General features: G+C 44.8%; 1 long non-coding RNA gene across 1 annotated transcript; it reads right to left on the bottom strand.

Moving 5' to 3' along the window:
- Positions 1-1,866: 1,866 nt before the first annotated feature.
- On the bottom strand, positions 1,867-4,628 carry LOC137480713 (uncharacterized). Its single transcript, XR_011003049.1, has 3 exons — positions 4,438-4,628; positions 4,132-4,284; positions 1,867-2,380 (listed from the first exon to the last, which is right to left on the bottom strand). It is a non-coding gene; the product is annotated as an uncharacterized lncRNA (long non-coding RNA).
- Positions 4,629-13,379: the final 8,751 nt, after the last annotated feature.

Here is a 13,379-nt window from a genome sequence, read left to right as displayed (position 1 = left end):
ACAAAGCCTGTTTGCAGAACAGGATCCTCAGACATGCAATTAAACAGCAATAAAAACAAACAAACTACCAAAAAACCCAACAAAAATCAACTTTACAAACCAGCACATTCTCAAGTGATTCACAAACCCTCTGAGCTGGCCCTTGAGCCACTCTTGCTGTCATGATGAAATTTTCACTTCCCTTGGACCTGAGTTCCCAGCTGAAGGAAAAAGCTCCCACCCTGACTTGGCCTTTGGCAGCAATGCATTCATCTGGAAAATCTGCTGTATCAGAGACAGTGTAGAGCAATTTTTGTTATGACACCACATCTTATTTTGAGCAATATAATAATCATAAACCAAGCAACAGTTATTATCTGATTTGAAAATAAAATGTCTCTAGAAACTGTTGCTGTTACCACACTTTGGTGTTGCAGACTGAGCCATTCAGTCTGTTAGTTGCTGGGAAAAGACTTACCTAAGATCATCTCCAAAAGCATTTTCTGATTGATACTTGTTTGCAAAGGCTCTGAAGACAGACCAGCCAGACACAGAGACTTGATGAAAGTTCCCAAAGGAATGTGAAGGTCTTGCTGCCGAGGACACACAGATGAACACATCAACAGAATACATAAGATGCTTTGCACTTTTCTTATTTATCCAAAAAGCTATTTTTGTTTATTAAAACCTAGTTACTAGCTGCATCTTGCCAATAACCTGGAGTGCTTGCTTGGTTAATTTAAGCAAGCAGAGCTTTGACAAAGTAATTTTACCATCCTCGGGGATCTGCCAGCTTATGCCGGTCTTCACTATTTCAGATGAAATTGAGTTAATTTTCACTGAAATTGCTTCTTAGCATACAAACACATTCCCCATCATTGCGAGCTTATGCCTCTGCAGCTCTATTATTCTTTAATTTACACAACCCAGCAGCGAGGGATTAATGCCTGAGACATACAAAAGGCTACAGTGTAGAGAGGAGAAGGCAAGGAGAGAGAGGGAGAGAGTGGAGCTCTGCAGGGAATAGGTAATGGTGTGTCAGTTTTATAGTCAAAACATTTAAAGTCCGGCATTAATACGGAGTCAGCTCCTGTTGTCCTTTCGCTCTGGAAACACATCGTCCAACGTCTCAAGGCAGAAAACCTCTCAGATGCTCAGTCAAGCCAGAGGTGATGGCAGGTCCCTGCAGGATTGCCAGGCTGAGAGGGCACTCACTGGGATATTGCAAACGGCTCCACATCAGCAACTGACTGCAGGCAGTCGAGGCGATGTGGAGCAGAACTGCAGGGGAAGGCCAGGCTTTGCCTTTGCATCTTCCACAACACTCTTCCCTCAAAGAGGAGTTCCCCCCTTCCACACTCCCCACGCCCTGCCATGAAAATGCTGCTGCCAAGGCTCTGGGGATGCCTTCAAATACTGAGAAATTAAAATCACGGATTCTCATAAGCATCCAGACAAAAAATATAACTAGTGCCAAAGCACCTGCAAATGGGTGGAAAAGGGGGATTCCGCTATCTGTCTTTTCCAGAGAGAACTGGCAGAAGTGCCAAGTTCAGCAGTCCTTGTAAAGTCTCTGGTGAGATTTTAAAGCAGCTGCATTTTAAGCTAGCCCCAGCTGATGATTGATCAGAATAGCAATTATGCTCCTTTTTTATGTTATCACTTCAATTTTGCTTCTTTAATTAAATAGCTAACCATTTCCTCTTTTAATACATACACCTCTGAGGTATATGCAGGTTATTGGATAAAATATGGCAGTCCTGTATCATATATTGGTATGCACTTGGCTACGTCATAATAGGATGTTTAAATTCCTTATCTTCCTTTGAAGGGCTGCCTTTCTTTTCCCTTCCCTGACCACTACCAGTGCCACACCAGCACCCAGTGCATACCAGGAACCCCCTCCACTGCCCCCACGTCGTACATCCATGACACACCAGTTTGCCTTTCAGCGCTCCTCAGGGAGCATTTTACCCTTCTGTCAATGTCACAGATGTTCGGCTCTGAGTTCATTGTGAGATATATTGCTCTTTTTCCCCATTTTGTAGCCAGCACTGCACAGCACTGGCCAACACTTCCTACCACCAGCATGATGACACTTGACTCTGCCTAACACTAACACCTTAAGCTTCCTTTATCTGATAACATTCCCTCCTGAAAACTGTTGTGCTTAACTGTGGATAGGCTAGCAGTGGGGAAGGAAGTTTTCAATGTAACTCGTATTAAAGAAAATAAAAGGAAGTCTGGTTCCCTCCAGAAACAACCTCAACATATTGTAGTGTTAGCACCAGCTCTGCTGCACTGCTGGGGAATCCCAGCCTCTGGAGCAAGTCCTGGTTGAATCCAGGTGTAGGTCATGGTAAGAAAGGCTTTTCACTAAAGACAGACTCATGAGAAACTCCTGTGCAATTAGAGCAAGATCAAATTTGAGAACAAGATAAGTACCCTTCCCATTTGCAGAAAAGGGAAGAAAGGAAAGAGCAGGAAAACATTCATGGACAAACAGTTCCATTGAGGTGAGTAGTGAATACTGAAAACTGGCACATTCAGCCACATGCAGTTGGGGTGCAGCAATTATCAGCTGGTGGAAATTCCCTCTGTTGGATCTGCATTACTTTTTCTTGAAAAACAGCCCAAAAGGTTTTATTGCACCAGTGGTCTAAGGCAGGGTAGCACCAGCAACACACCAACAGTAAGGATGACTGGGACCAGTGCCTCAGGCAGTGTACTTTTTCCTCCCTCTGCCATCCAAGAGCAACAACTGCCATTTTCCCAGCAAAGTTATTTCAGAAATCAACTCCTTTCAGCTCAGCTGAGTTTTAGCTTCATGCATTTTTATAAACTCTCTGCAAGAATGAGAAGGATATTTACATTTTTTAATAAGCCTGACAGTTTGAAAGTAATTGGGGATTTATAATGGGTTTGTTTAGGTCTTTTTTCCACTTGAATTCCAACTGCTAGTCTTGGGCCTAACAAGCAGTATTATCTCTATGGTGATGAGGGAACCTCAACAGGAGGCCCTGAAGCCAAAGAGGAAAGCACTGGTGTGTTTTGTTTTGTCATGGTTTTTTTTGTCTTTTTGGTTTTTTTTTTCCCTTTGAACCTGCATTTTAAAGCAAAAACAGCATAACAAAATTCGAAGCAAGATCAAAATTCCTCCAGCCATCCAGAGCTCATAACTCTGGCTTCTTCCACTGGTTCTCCAAGAGGCACACAAGCCAGTGTCTGATCTCCATTATGGTGGTTTTTTTGGTTTTGTTTTTTTGTTTGTTTGGTTTTTTTGTTTGTCTGTTTGTTTGTTTTTTCTTGGCAAAGACTTGTGGGTTTTTTTGCTCTATTGTGGCTCTAAAATTATCTCAATCTGATTTTTCTTTCGGGGGAGTCAGGTGTCTGGTGGTAACCATGGAATTAGCTTTCAAAGCTCAAGGTCTGGAATCAGATTCCTGCAGGTAAATCTCAAGGACTCAGTCCTGCATATTCCTAAAATGAAAAGACAGCTGTACCCGATGGAAGAGATAAAGGAGTGGAAGCCAAGACGGGTTCTGATCCAGTTGTGATAATGGGGTTTGCTGTGGGGACTGCTATCAAAACCTCGGACTCCTGTGGGTCTCTCTGCCTTCCTTGACATGGCTGAGCCTGCAGTGCTGATGTGTCCAAGACCCCTCTAGGCAAGGGCTGCTGACATGTCACAGGTGATAAGCTCTGAGACTAAATTTTAAATCGGGTCCTTGCTTCTTTGTGCCTCAGTTCCACACTTGCTTAAAAGAAGAAAGGACAGTCCCTGTCTTCTGCAAAAGTAAGGATATAAACGCAACAGAGAACCGCAGGGCTTAGTTTAAGTAAGAATTACTTAGTTTAAGTAAGAATTGCCCAACAAAACCCACAAGAAACAGTCATAATGAGGAAAAAACCCAAGCAGGAGCAGCACTGTCACCCTGCTCAGCAGACATCAGTACATGCCTTCATTTCAGTGAAAGTGAGCCCCAGGCAATGGTGCCATGGGACATTCCTGATTTTGTTAAGGACAGATCCTCTCAGTTCAACTCTCTGTGCCTCAGACCTCCAGGCCATGCAGGCACACCAGATAATCCGTTCCTGCACCCCACTGTGCTGTTCTCCCCTCAGAGCAGCTAAAACTCTGCAAAGAATTACCTTCATGAGCAAATCAGAGACGAGATGTTGCCACTGCTCTTGCTTGCTCCTCAGTGAGTGCTTTGGGTTGACACCCAGGCAAGGCATAGAGCCAAGGGGCAGCTTTCCCCAGTGGGTCTCTGGCATGGGACTGTGCATTCTTATTTCCTTCCCCTGTGGAGCAAGGAGAGACAAAAAGGACAATGCCTATTCCTAGTGTTTCCTTACTCCCACCACCCCAGGAGGGGCTTCTCCAGCAGCAGAGTGAGCTGTTGTGCCTTTCCTTGCCCTGGCATCTGTGGCAATGCTGCCCACTCCCCGCTGTACCTTCCCAGCACTTACATCCTGCATCTGCAATGATGCTCAGGTCTTGTCTCCATCTGGGAGGGCAGCAGGCAGCAAGGGGGCTGCAGGCAGGCTGGTGGGACACATGGAGGGAGGAGTGGGAGAAGAGTCAAAGTCAGGGAGAAGAGACAAAGAGAGGTGGGATGGGAATGGGAGAAAGGCAGCAGGCAGCAAGGGGGCTGCAGGCAGGCTGGTGGGACACATGGAGGGAGGAGTGGGAGAAGAGTCAAAGTCAGGGAGAGGAGATAAAGAGAGGTGGGATGGGAATGGGAGAAAGGCAGCAGGGATGAGAGGGGAAAGTGGGAAATGAATTGACATGAGTTAGAAAATTCCAGGCAGATGAGCTCTCATTCAGCAGCTGAGATGTGGGGCCTCATTAGTACAGACCGATTGAAGATAGAGACATTAAGGAAGGAAATGTGTGACTCACGGGGGAAAATGGGAAAAACAGCACACACCATAGCAGCTGCTCCGTTTACTTCAATTAAAGAACAGCTCAAAGGGTATGTTAAGGGGAAAGGAGGGGGAAGTAAACAAAGGCACAAACAGCAGAAAAAAAAAAAAAGCCAGCCAGATGAAGTAACTGTTACCCCCAAGCATCTAAATGAACTGAGTCAGGTATTTGCACAAGGAGCCAGCATTCCCCACCCTGTCCCTCCAAATTGGTCAAGCTGCCCAGGGAACCTGGAGCCAGGTACAAGGCAGTGAGCACTCACAAAAATACTGTCCCAGCTGTCAGGTAGGGAAGGGGAAGGCAATTTGCCTTAGCATGGCTTCTTGACTCCTGGGAATGGGCAGGCAGGACCCTGGCTGCACCTGACCCGCCAGCCACAGCACCTGAGCGAGGGAGGGAGGACAGCAGCAGTGGATGTTTTAATCACAGCTACAGCTCACAGCAAAGCTGTGGTGCCTAAAGGAAGCAAATTGCACTTGGCTCCAGAGTAGTGGGGAGCACTGTGGCAGCCTTGCCTTCATCTAGTGCTACCCCACAACCATCCCAGCTCACCTGTCCCAGGCTTACTGGCAGCATCAGCCAGAACCAGGCAGTCTCTCACAGTTACCTCACGAGTCACCATACCTGGATGGGATGAAAACACTTCTCTTACCTCCTTCTGTGGTATATGGGGGTGCAAAGAGCTCACTGAGATTGGTTGTGCTGCTTTTTCAGGGAAAAAAAAAAAAAAAAGATTGACATTAATTCCAGCTGGAGACTTCAGTAATTCCAGCTGGACACTTCAGTTATTCCAGCCACACAGGTGTGAACATCCTGAGAAAAGAGAAGAATAAGAACACTGGGAAAAGAGAAGAATAACCAAGGTGATACCCATCTCTTCCTTCCTCCAATAAATGTCAACCCTAATTTCTCAGACGCTGTGAGCACTGAGGAATGTTATACTAAAAAGGTCCTGGACTACAGTGAGTCCTGTTTTCAGCTTCCAGGTGATAAATACTGAAATTGAAGGAAAAAATGGACCCAGGAGAAAAAGCAAGACACAGGAGAAGGAAGGGACAGAAGAAACTTTCATGCCTCTAGGTGCTTTCTCCTTGCACTTACCACCAGGACAAAATGTGTTAAGGATTTCTAGGGGAAGAAAGTTTTCTGTTTGGAGCCCACTGACTGCCATAGATCTCTGCTTTCTTTACCAGTGCCCTCACGTAGGAGGTTTATCACTCTGCTCCAGCTGTGACACCAGCCTGCAAGGGTTAGTTGCTTTGCTTGGTTGACTGAAGCCTCAAATCTGGAGACTACTGGGTCAATCCTAACTTATGGCCTTCCCAGATGATCAAGACAGACAACTCCACAATGTCAGAAAACATCTGCTTTCATCTTTGGTTGGGGAAAATCTTTGCCCAGATTCTATCCTTCTCTCCTTATCTTTGTGGATGCTTCCCAATTCCCAGATACACCAAATCCATGACCCTTGGCTGACTCATTCCCTATATGAGCATGGTAGTGGATTTCATGACAAAGTCCCATGGTCTCAGGATAATTACCTGCCCAAAGTCTCAGATGGAGAGCCTAGATACAAGCAAACTCCCAAACTCCTGACATTTATCACTCTAAAAAGCAGCCAGTGGAAAAGCAGCCCCCATCAGATAAGAAATGTCAGTCAAGATTTCAATGTAGCTTGTAAAGGACACATCACAGCATATCTGCAGGACAAAGTGTGGTGAATGTTAAATCTCCGCAGTGTGGGAACCAGCACAATGGATCACATCTCCATACGTGATAATGGGAAACTCATCGTTCTCTCACACAAACTTTAATGCCAAAAAGTTGCCACAGAGAACCACGGAGGACACAAGGGCTTCTTCTTCAAAGCATCTGAGACTGGCAGCATTAAAGGCGTTTGCTTTGAGCTGGCTCTGTGTTAAGCTTCCTCTTTGTCCCTTCATCTCTCCCCAGTCAAGCTGTGCCTCAGTCAGCACCCAGTTGTTACATTCTGGATGGATTAAAGTGCCTGAGAAAGTGCTTTTTTAGGAAAGTGATGTTTATCCATCACTCATCTACGTGAGTGTTAAATTTCAGATCTTCAGCTCCTCTAATGATTGTTACATGGTGGTGCATTCAGAGCCTTTGCTTTTCACAGTAGTGGGGATGTTTGATCTAAGGGCTTCTCTTTGCCCAAGATTAAATCTGAATTTGAAACATCCTTTGGGGCCTAATTGCATAGGATTTTGGTGACAGTGCAGCAGGGCCACAGAGTGTATTGGCAGGAAGAAGAGGACAGGAATTCATCAAATGATGGAGCCCAGGAGATTTCAATAACATTTTGGGCGGAGAAGAAAATGAAATTCAAAGACAGAAAAAAACCAGATTTTCTTGTGCAGTGTTAAAAATGGAAAAAGGAGAAGGATAATCTCTCTAATTAAATTCCTAAAATTCCTGCAGGCTTCCAACTATTGCCAACTTAGAAGAAGTATTGACCATTTTCAGACCCTCTCTGATGGAACTGTGGGTGGACAGGGTTCAGACTGACAGTAAGTTCTTCAAAACTGCAAAGTTTTGACACTGCATTAGGCATAATTACACCTGTCAAAGATAACACACTCCTGGAGATTTTTCTGTTGCAGAGCTAATGGCAGAGGGACTCTTGCAAAACCCTCCACAATAATTTCTGGATGCCTCAGGCCTTCAGGAACTATCTTGACAGGATGATGACATCTTGCTGTGCAACTGGAGGCTCTGCTTCAACAGGTAGTGTGGGACCAAGCAATTTGAAACTTCTTTGCTTTTCTTCACCTGGAAAAGTCCATCCTTTGCACTTCAGCATTGCCACCACTTACAGAGGCACACGAAATATGAAGTCATAAAATGGGCACTTGCCAGTCAGTTCCTCTGGTCTGTCACCTCCACTAAAGGGTAATAAACACTTCAACACAGCAAGGAAACACATGATAATACTGAGCCTTGTGGTAAGACAAGTCCCTTCTTCTCCCCTTCTCAATCCTAAAAATGACTTTATAAAAATAAAAAGGAGATGTTCCCCCCCCACACCCCCAGAAACACCTATCACTTACAGGGCCAAGCACAGCACTGATGGTAGGCAAGAAATACATGCAGTAACTGCAATATCCCTCCCTTGCTCGATTTCTTGCAAAGCCAGCAGTGCAAGGATTGATGTGAAGAACAGCAGCTTTCCTCCCCACAAAGGAAAGCTCAACCAGACTGAGGCTAAGTAGGAGGGAAAGGTCTGTGTTAGAGCAGGACTTGCTACAGCTTTTCCTCCGCTCCTACCCTAGTCTGTCCCAGTGCCTGCCTTGCCCAGGTGGATCTGGAAAACTGCCTTAGAGATCCTAGACAAAGACAGCCTATGCCGTGTACACTGGGCATGAGCCAAGGAACGCACAAAGGTGTGTCAGCATTGCCTCAGAGCCTGCTAACCAAGCTCACATGAAGCTTTTTCTTCCTTCCCAGTGGTACTTCTTCCACTGCCACACCACCACACCCTTCCAAATTTGCATGCCCTGGGGAGCAGGAAAGTCAGCACTCAGTGCCAAAGGATGAAATGTTGAAATCCTCTTGCAGTTGAGATTAAATTAAGGGAGAAGGGATGGAGCATGCCAAAGGCAGTGAGGCTTAGATAAAAGCTCATTGTCTTCACCAGGAGCTGGGTTTGAATAAGGAGTTCAGGATTTGGCAGACTCTGTGCAAAGCATTGCAGAATAACTGCTATGTGCATGCAGCTAGTTTCATGCATAATATATATAGGAGCATACCATATGTTTAAAGCATCAGACAATCAGGCCAATCTCAGATGATATTATAAAGCTTTCCTTCAGTGTTGCATTTGTTTTAAACAGATGCATTTTTCTTTTTCTCCCTCCTCCCCCTAAGCTTCCTAGCCTGCCAACACTCATTTATAAGAAAACCAGGTGTCTGTCTTTAAAAAACAAAATAAATCAGTATACAAAGGAATCTGTCCAGGAAGAAAGCAAGTGCCCATCTCTTCTATTTTTGTTTCAAACAGGAAATATGTTGATAAACAAACTAACAAATGGACAAACAAGAATCAAAACAAGGAAAAGGAAGACATGAAAACTCACAGGAATTAGGTTCTGAATTCTACAAAGCCAAACGCTAATCATGCCAGTCCCCAAATGTACAGAACAGATGAATTCAAGAACAGAAAGTGCGCCAGTGATAGCAGATATGCTCTGGATGAAACATGTCCTGCATCAGTTATGAGAAGAGCTGGATGCTCTTGTCTTTAAAGTGTATGGTTTGATTTTATATTAATTTGTCATCAGCATCACCGGTCTCAGGGGCTCGTCTCTGCTCATTATAGGTGCTTTGCATACGTGGTTGGAAAAGAACCACCGTCTGATTTGCCTCGTTGCTGCTCTCTGCTGTTGCCGTGTTACCCTGTTAGGGAGCTGCTGGCAGCCCCCGCCTGGCATCAGGAGCTCTGCTGGGCCAGGCTCAGCCCCAGCAGCTGCCGGTGTCCCGGCAGCAGAGCAGCTCTGACCGCTGGGAGACAGCCCAGCATCTCCCAGCACGCTGGGTGCCGGCAGCACAGGGAAGGGATGTGAGAAAATCCAAGGCCAACCCACCTTGTGTGAATCATCAGTTCGAAGAGCAGCTCTGTCCTCCTGCAGTGCTTCAAGCAACGTTGCCTCCATCAGTCCTTGGCGGAGCAGCAAAACCACCTTGCAGGCAAAATCCACCAGGCTCAGCAGCAGAGCAGCTGGGAATCCCCTGCAGCTGGGAATCCCCTGGTTCCCTGTCCTTCACATGGAGTTCCCTCCACTCATCCAAGCTCTTAAGGCCATGTTTTATATCCTAATTAAACTGAAACAAAAGGAATTGGATAACAGTCTAAAAGATTTGCAAGCTACATCTATTTCACAAAATTACTCCTGTTCCCACTAGTGTAGCTCATCAGGTCCAGCACATGCTCTAATGTGTGGGACTAATAGATTTGTAACAGTGATAGCTAATATGAGTCTGTTCCGGTTACATACTTATCATGGGTCCTTGCAGGCTTTCCATCAAAGCTGCTGAATGAGAGCACTTTTTATTAAAGGAAGAAGGAAAAAAAAACCCTCTTTGCCCATAAATCTCTCAGCACATTAGGCCTCAAAACAATTCACTGAGGCAAGGTCGTATTTCCCTTGCATTAATTTAGATCCTTGGAAAGTTCAGTGAGATGAGAAGACAAGACAAAGCACAAAAGGCTGTGTCTTCAGCTGCCATGAATCAATGTGGCTTCCCATCTGCTGGGAATCCAGCCATACATCTAAAGAGAGCCATAGGAAATATGGAACTATTTCTTTAAAGTCTTGGGGTCTGGTAGTGATAATCCATATGTTGTATTATTATTTCAAAAGGAAGGTAGATACCAAAAGGACAGGTTATATTTGACAGGTGAGAGCAGCTTTAATAGCCCAATAGAGAAAGATTTTTCAATTTCAGCAGGATGGGGTTTGCCCTGTGATGTTGGGAGTCACCAGGTTTTAGAGGAGGGGAAAATATTCTGTTGCTTTGTTTTGTGTCCAGGCAGTATTTCTGTGGGACGAGCCCTGATGCCAGACACTGGGCTGGAGTAGAACATGACAAATCAAGTCACAGAGGGAGAGGTGGAAGTGAAGTATCTGATGATGCTCTGCCTCTCAGTTATGTTCCATCCACTGCTCTGAACAGCAAGGAAAGCTGCCAGCTCTGAGTCCTGTACTCGGCGCTGTCCCTTTGATACCACAGCTCTCTCAGTCATGTTTACACCCTTCAGATATATTTAGGCCTTTTTTTCCCACATGCAGAACTACACGTTGTCATCTCATGGCCTAGTTTAGTGGTTTGAGCCTTCCCACATAAATCATTTTTCCCAGACATCTGATCATTTAGTGATCAGAAGGCAGAAGGGTGGTCTGGTTGCTCTTCTTTTATCTTTCTCCCAGGTCCTGTCATCTGGTCACGTCATGATGGCCAGGACCAAGAATATGATTTGTTTCAAGGACAAATCAGAAACAAATAGGGAAGAACTGTTTCTTTCCCATGGCCCAACTTGCCTCTGTAGAAGCAGACTATTTTATTTGAAATAATATACTAGTTCAAAGTGATCTCCAGTTTGTCATCCACTGGCACTTCAAGGACTCCCAAGCCTTACCTGGAACTGGTGGACAATAACTTGTCAAAACTGTTAATTGCTGATATAGTTGGAGGAGAAAGGGGCCCCTTGAAAGCAGCTTACGGCTTAGGATGAATTATTTCTAGAAGAAGGAACTTGATTTTAAAAAATTATTTTAACAATAAATCCACTTTTCTCCTCAAGAGAATAAGATTTTAATCTTCTTCACTTTAAGACCTTCCAAATATCTTCTTTTTGTGAGTTGTTTCAACTCTTTTGGGTAGTGTTCTTGCACATACACATATTTGGCTGGTTTACCAGAAAGTAAATATCACATTACAGTAACGGATTTGTGGGCATAATCTGGTCCAACTAGACAGACAGCTAAGCACTGTAGACTTCTGTCAAGTAATTATTCTCATCATTCTCCATCATGGTTGCATTAATCAGATCAAATCCTTGGTTTTTCTGTAAAAATATCTTAGAATATCTCACACAAGCACCATTAAAACAAGCTATGCCAGAACATGAAATAGAAATGCATCCAACCCATTATTCTGTGAAGAAAAAGCTTTTACCGGCCAAATCCAATTACATGCCATGCTTGTAAATTCATTCCAGAAAATCTTTGTGGCCAAAAAGGTCCATGTTAGCATTATGGGGTGTTTCTTGGCAAAAAAAAATCTCCTATTGCTGCAACCACTCCTCCCCATCCCATCCTTGCAATGACCTCCAGCTAGTGCCAGATCCCAGCTGGTGTTGGCATGAAGCTGAGGAGTTGGGTGCTTGGGAGCAGCATGACAATTACCTGAGGCTGGACAAGGTGTCCTCCCTTTGCCCACCCCTGACTCTCAACCCCGGCACTTTCCAGCACAAGGAACGTCTCCCAGGGCAGCAGCCTCACAACCAGGACCTGGCTATGGGTTACCACTTTATCAGGTATTACACCCATCACTGTACATGACAGGTCTTGCTGCTGTGGAATGTAATCCTGCCTCTTTCTGGGCTCTGTGGGTTCTGGAGAATGGTGGGTGACCATAGAAACAACATTGTAAAACAGCACGGGAGGTGGCATGTAATAAAGTGCTACTGCCATGCAACACCTGGGCAGAGCACTCCAGGAGGAGCCCTTGTGGATGCACTGGCATGGGCTCCAGCAGGGATGTCCTGTGTGCAAAGCCAAGAGTGGCCCAGAGGACAGTTAGCATGGGAAGGGTGGCACCAACCACCAATGCAACTTAAATTCCTTAAATTAAAGCCCAGAAATTCATTATCCTTGCACACTTTTTCATTCTGTTTCTGAAGGCAGCAGGTCATGCTGAGCTCTGCTCTGTGTCCCCACACAGCTGTAATGCTGTGCTCACCAAAACCTCCAATGAGCACATGTAGGACACTGTAAGTCTTGTCAGATATTTCTGAAGGAAATTCAGTCTCTTCTTGGTTTGTTTCAAAGCTTGTTCATGTATGGAGAAGATCTTCTAATTATACAGAAGTACTTAAATATGAGATATCCTAGAAACAGCGATATTCAGTAACCTCCAGTAACCTGCAGGAGCAGGTTCCCAGATCACCATCATAAAAATATCAGCTTCTGTTCTGTCAAACAGGTTGAATGACTGTGGTGCTTAGATTTGCCATACCAAGGAGGTTTCCATTTTAACACTGAGCTTCCTGGCTTTCTCTCAAGACATTCCCATGAATCTCAGTATTCTGTGGAGACTGTGGAAGGTACAACTATAAAAGCCATGGTTTTAGGAGGAGAGAAAAAGCAGATGCTCTTCCTCCACCTTCATTATCTATCTGCACTGGGAACAGTCACCACTTGGACCTGAGATTTCAGCCCAGCATTAATGCTTCTCTTACCATATCTACACCTTCAGCTGTGGAAAACAGTGATGCAAGTGCAGCACAGCCTCAAACTGGCACTGGTTTCTGTCTGTGAATTCTCCAACACACAGGACATGATAATAAATCATACACAGAGCTTGCTGATCGATTCTGCCCGAGCAGTATGCTGGTCTCCAGGGCCAACAAACCAGCACTCAAATTAAGTTTCCTTGCTCAGTGTGCCATGCTGCAACAACAACAAAAAAGTTGTTGTGCATCCCAGGCAGGTCATTTAGCCTCTTGTGCAATGAGAATGGCAAAAAGATACACACGTAAGCTTTAGAAAATGCTCCCTCCTAATGTTCCTAAAGTGAGCTCTCCAACAGCTCAACATTTTCCCTGTAGTCTTCCTAACAATTAATGGAAAAATAGAGTCTTCTGGGAAAATTGTCACTGGGTAATTAATAAAAAATGAAAGCGAGAGAGCAAGAACCACAGAGAAGTTGCAGAAAGCCTGCAATTTGAAAG

This window comes from Anomalospiza imberbis, chromosome 11 (genome assembly GCF_031753505.1).
Source record: "Anomalospiza imberbis isolate Cuckoo-Finch-1a 21T00152 chromosome 11, ASM3175350v1, whole genome shotgun sequence".
NCBI classification, from domain to species: Eukaryota; Metazoa; Chordata; class Aves; order Passeriformes; family Viduidae; genus Anomalospiza; species Anomalospiza imberbis.
Note: the sequence above shows the minus strand (reverse complement) of the source record. Positions and strands in the feature narration are given on the sequence as shown.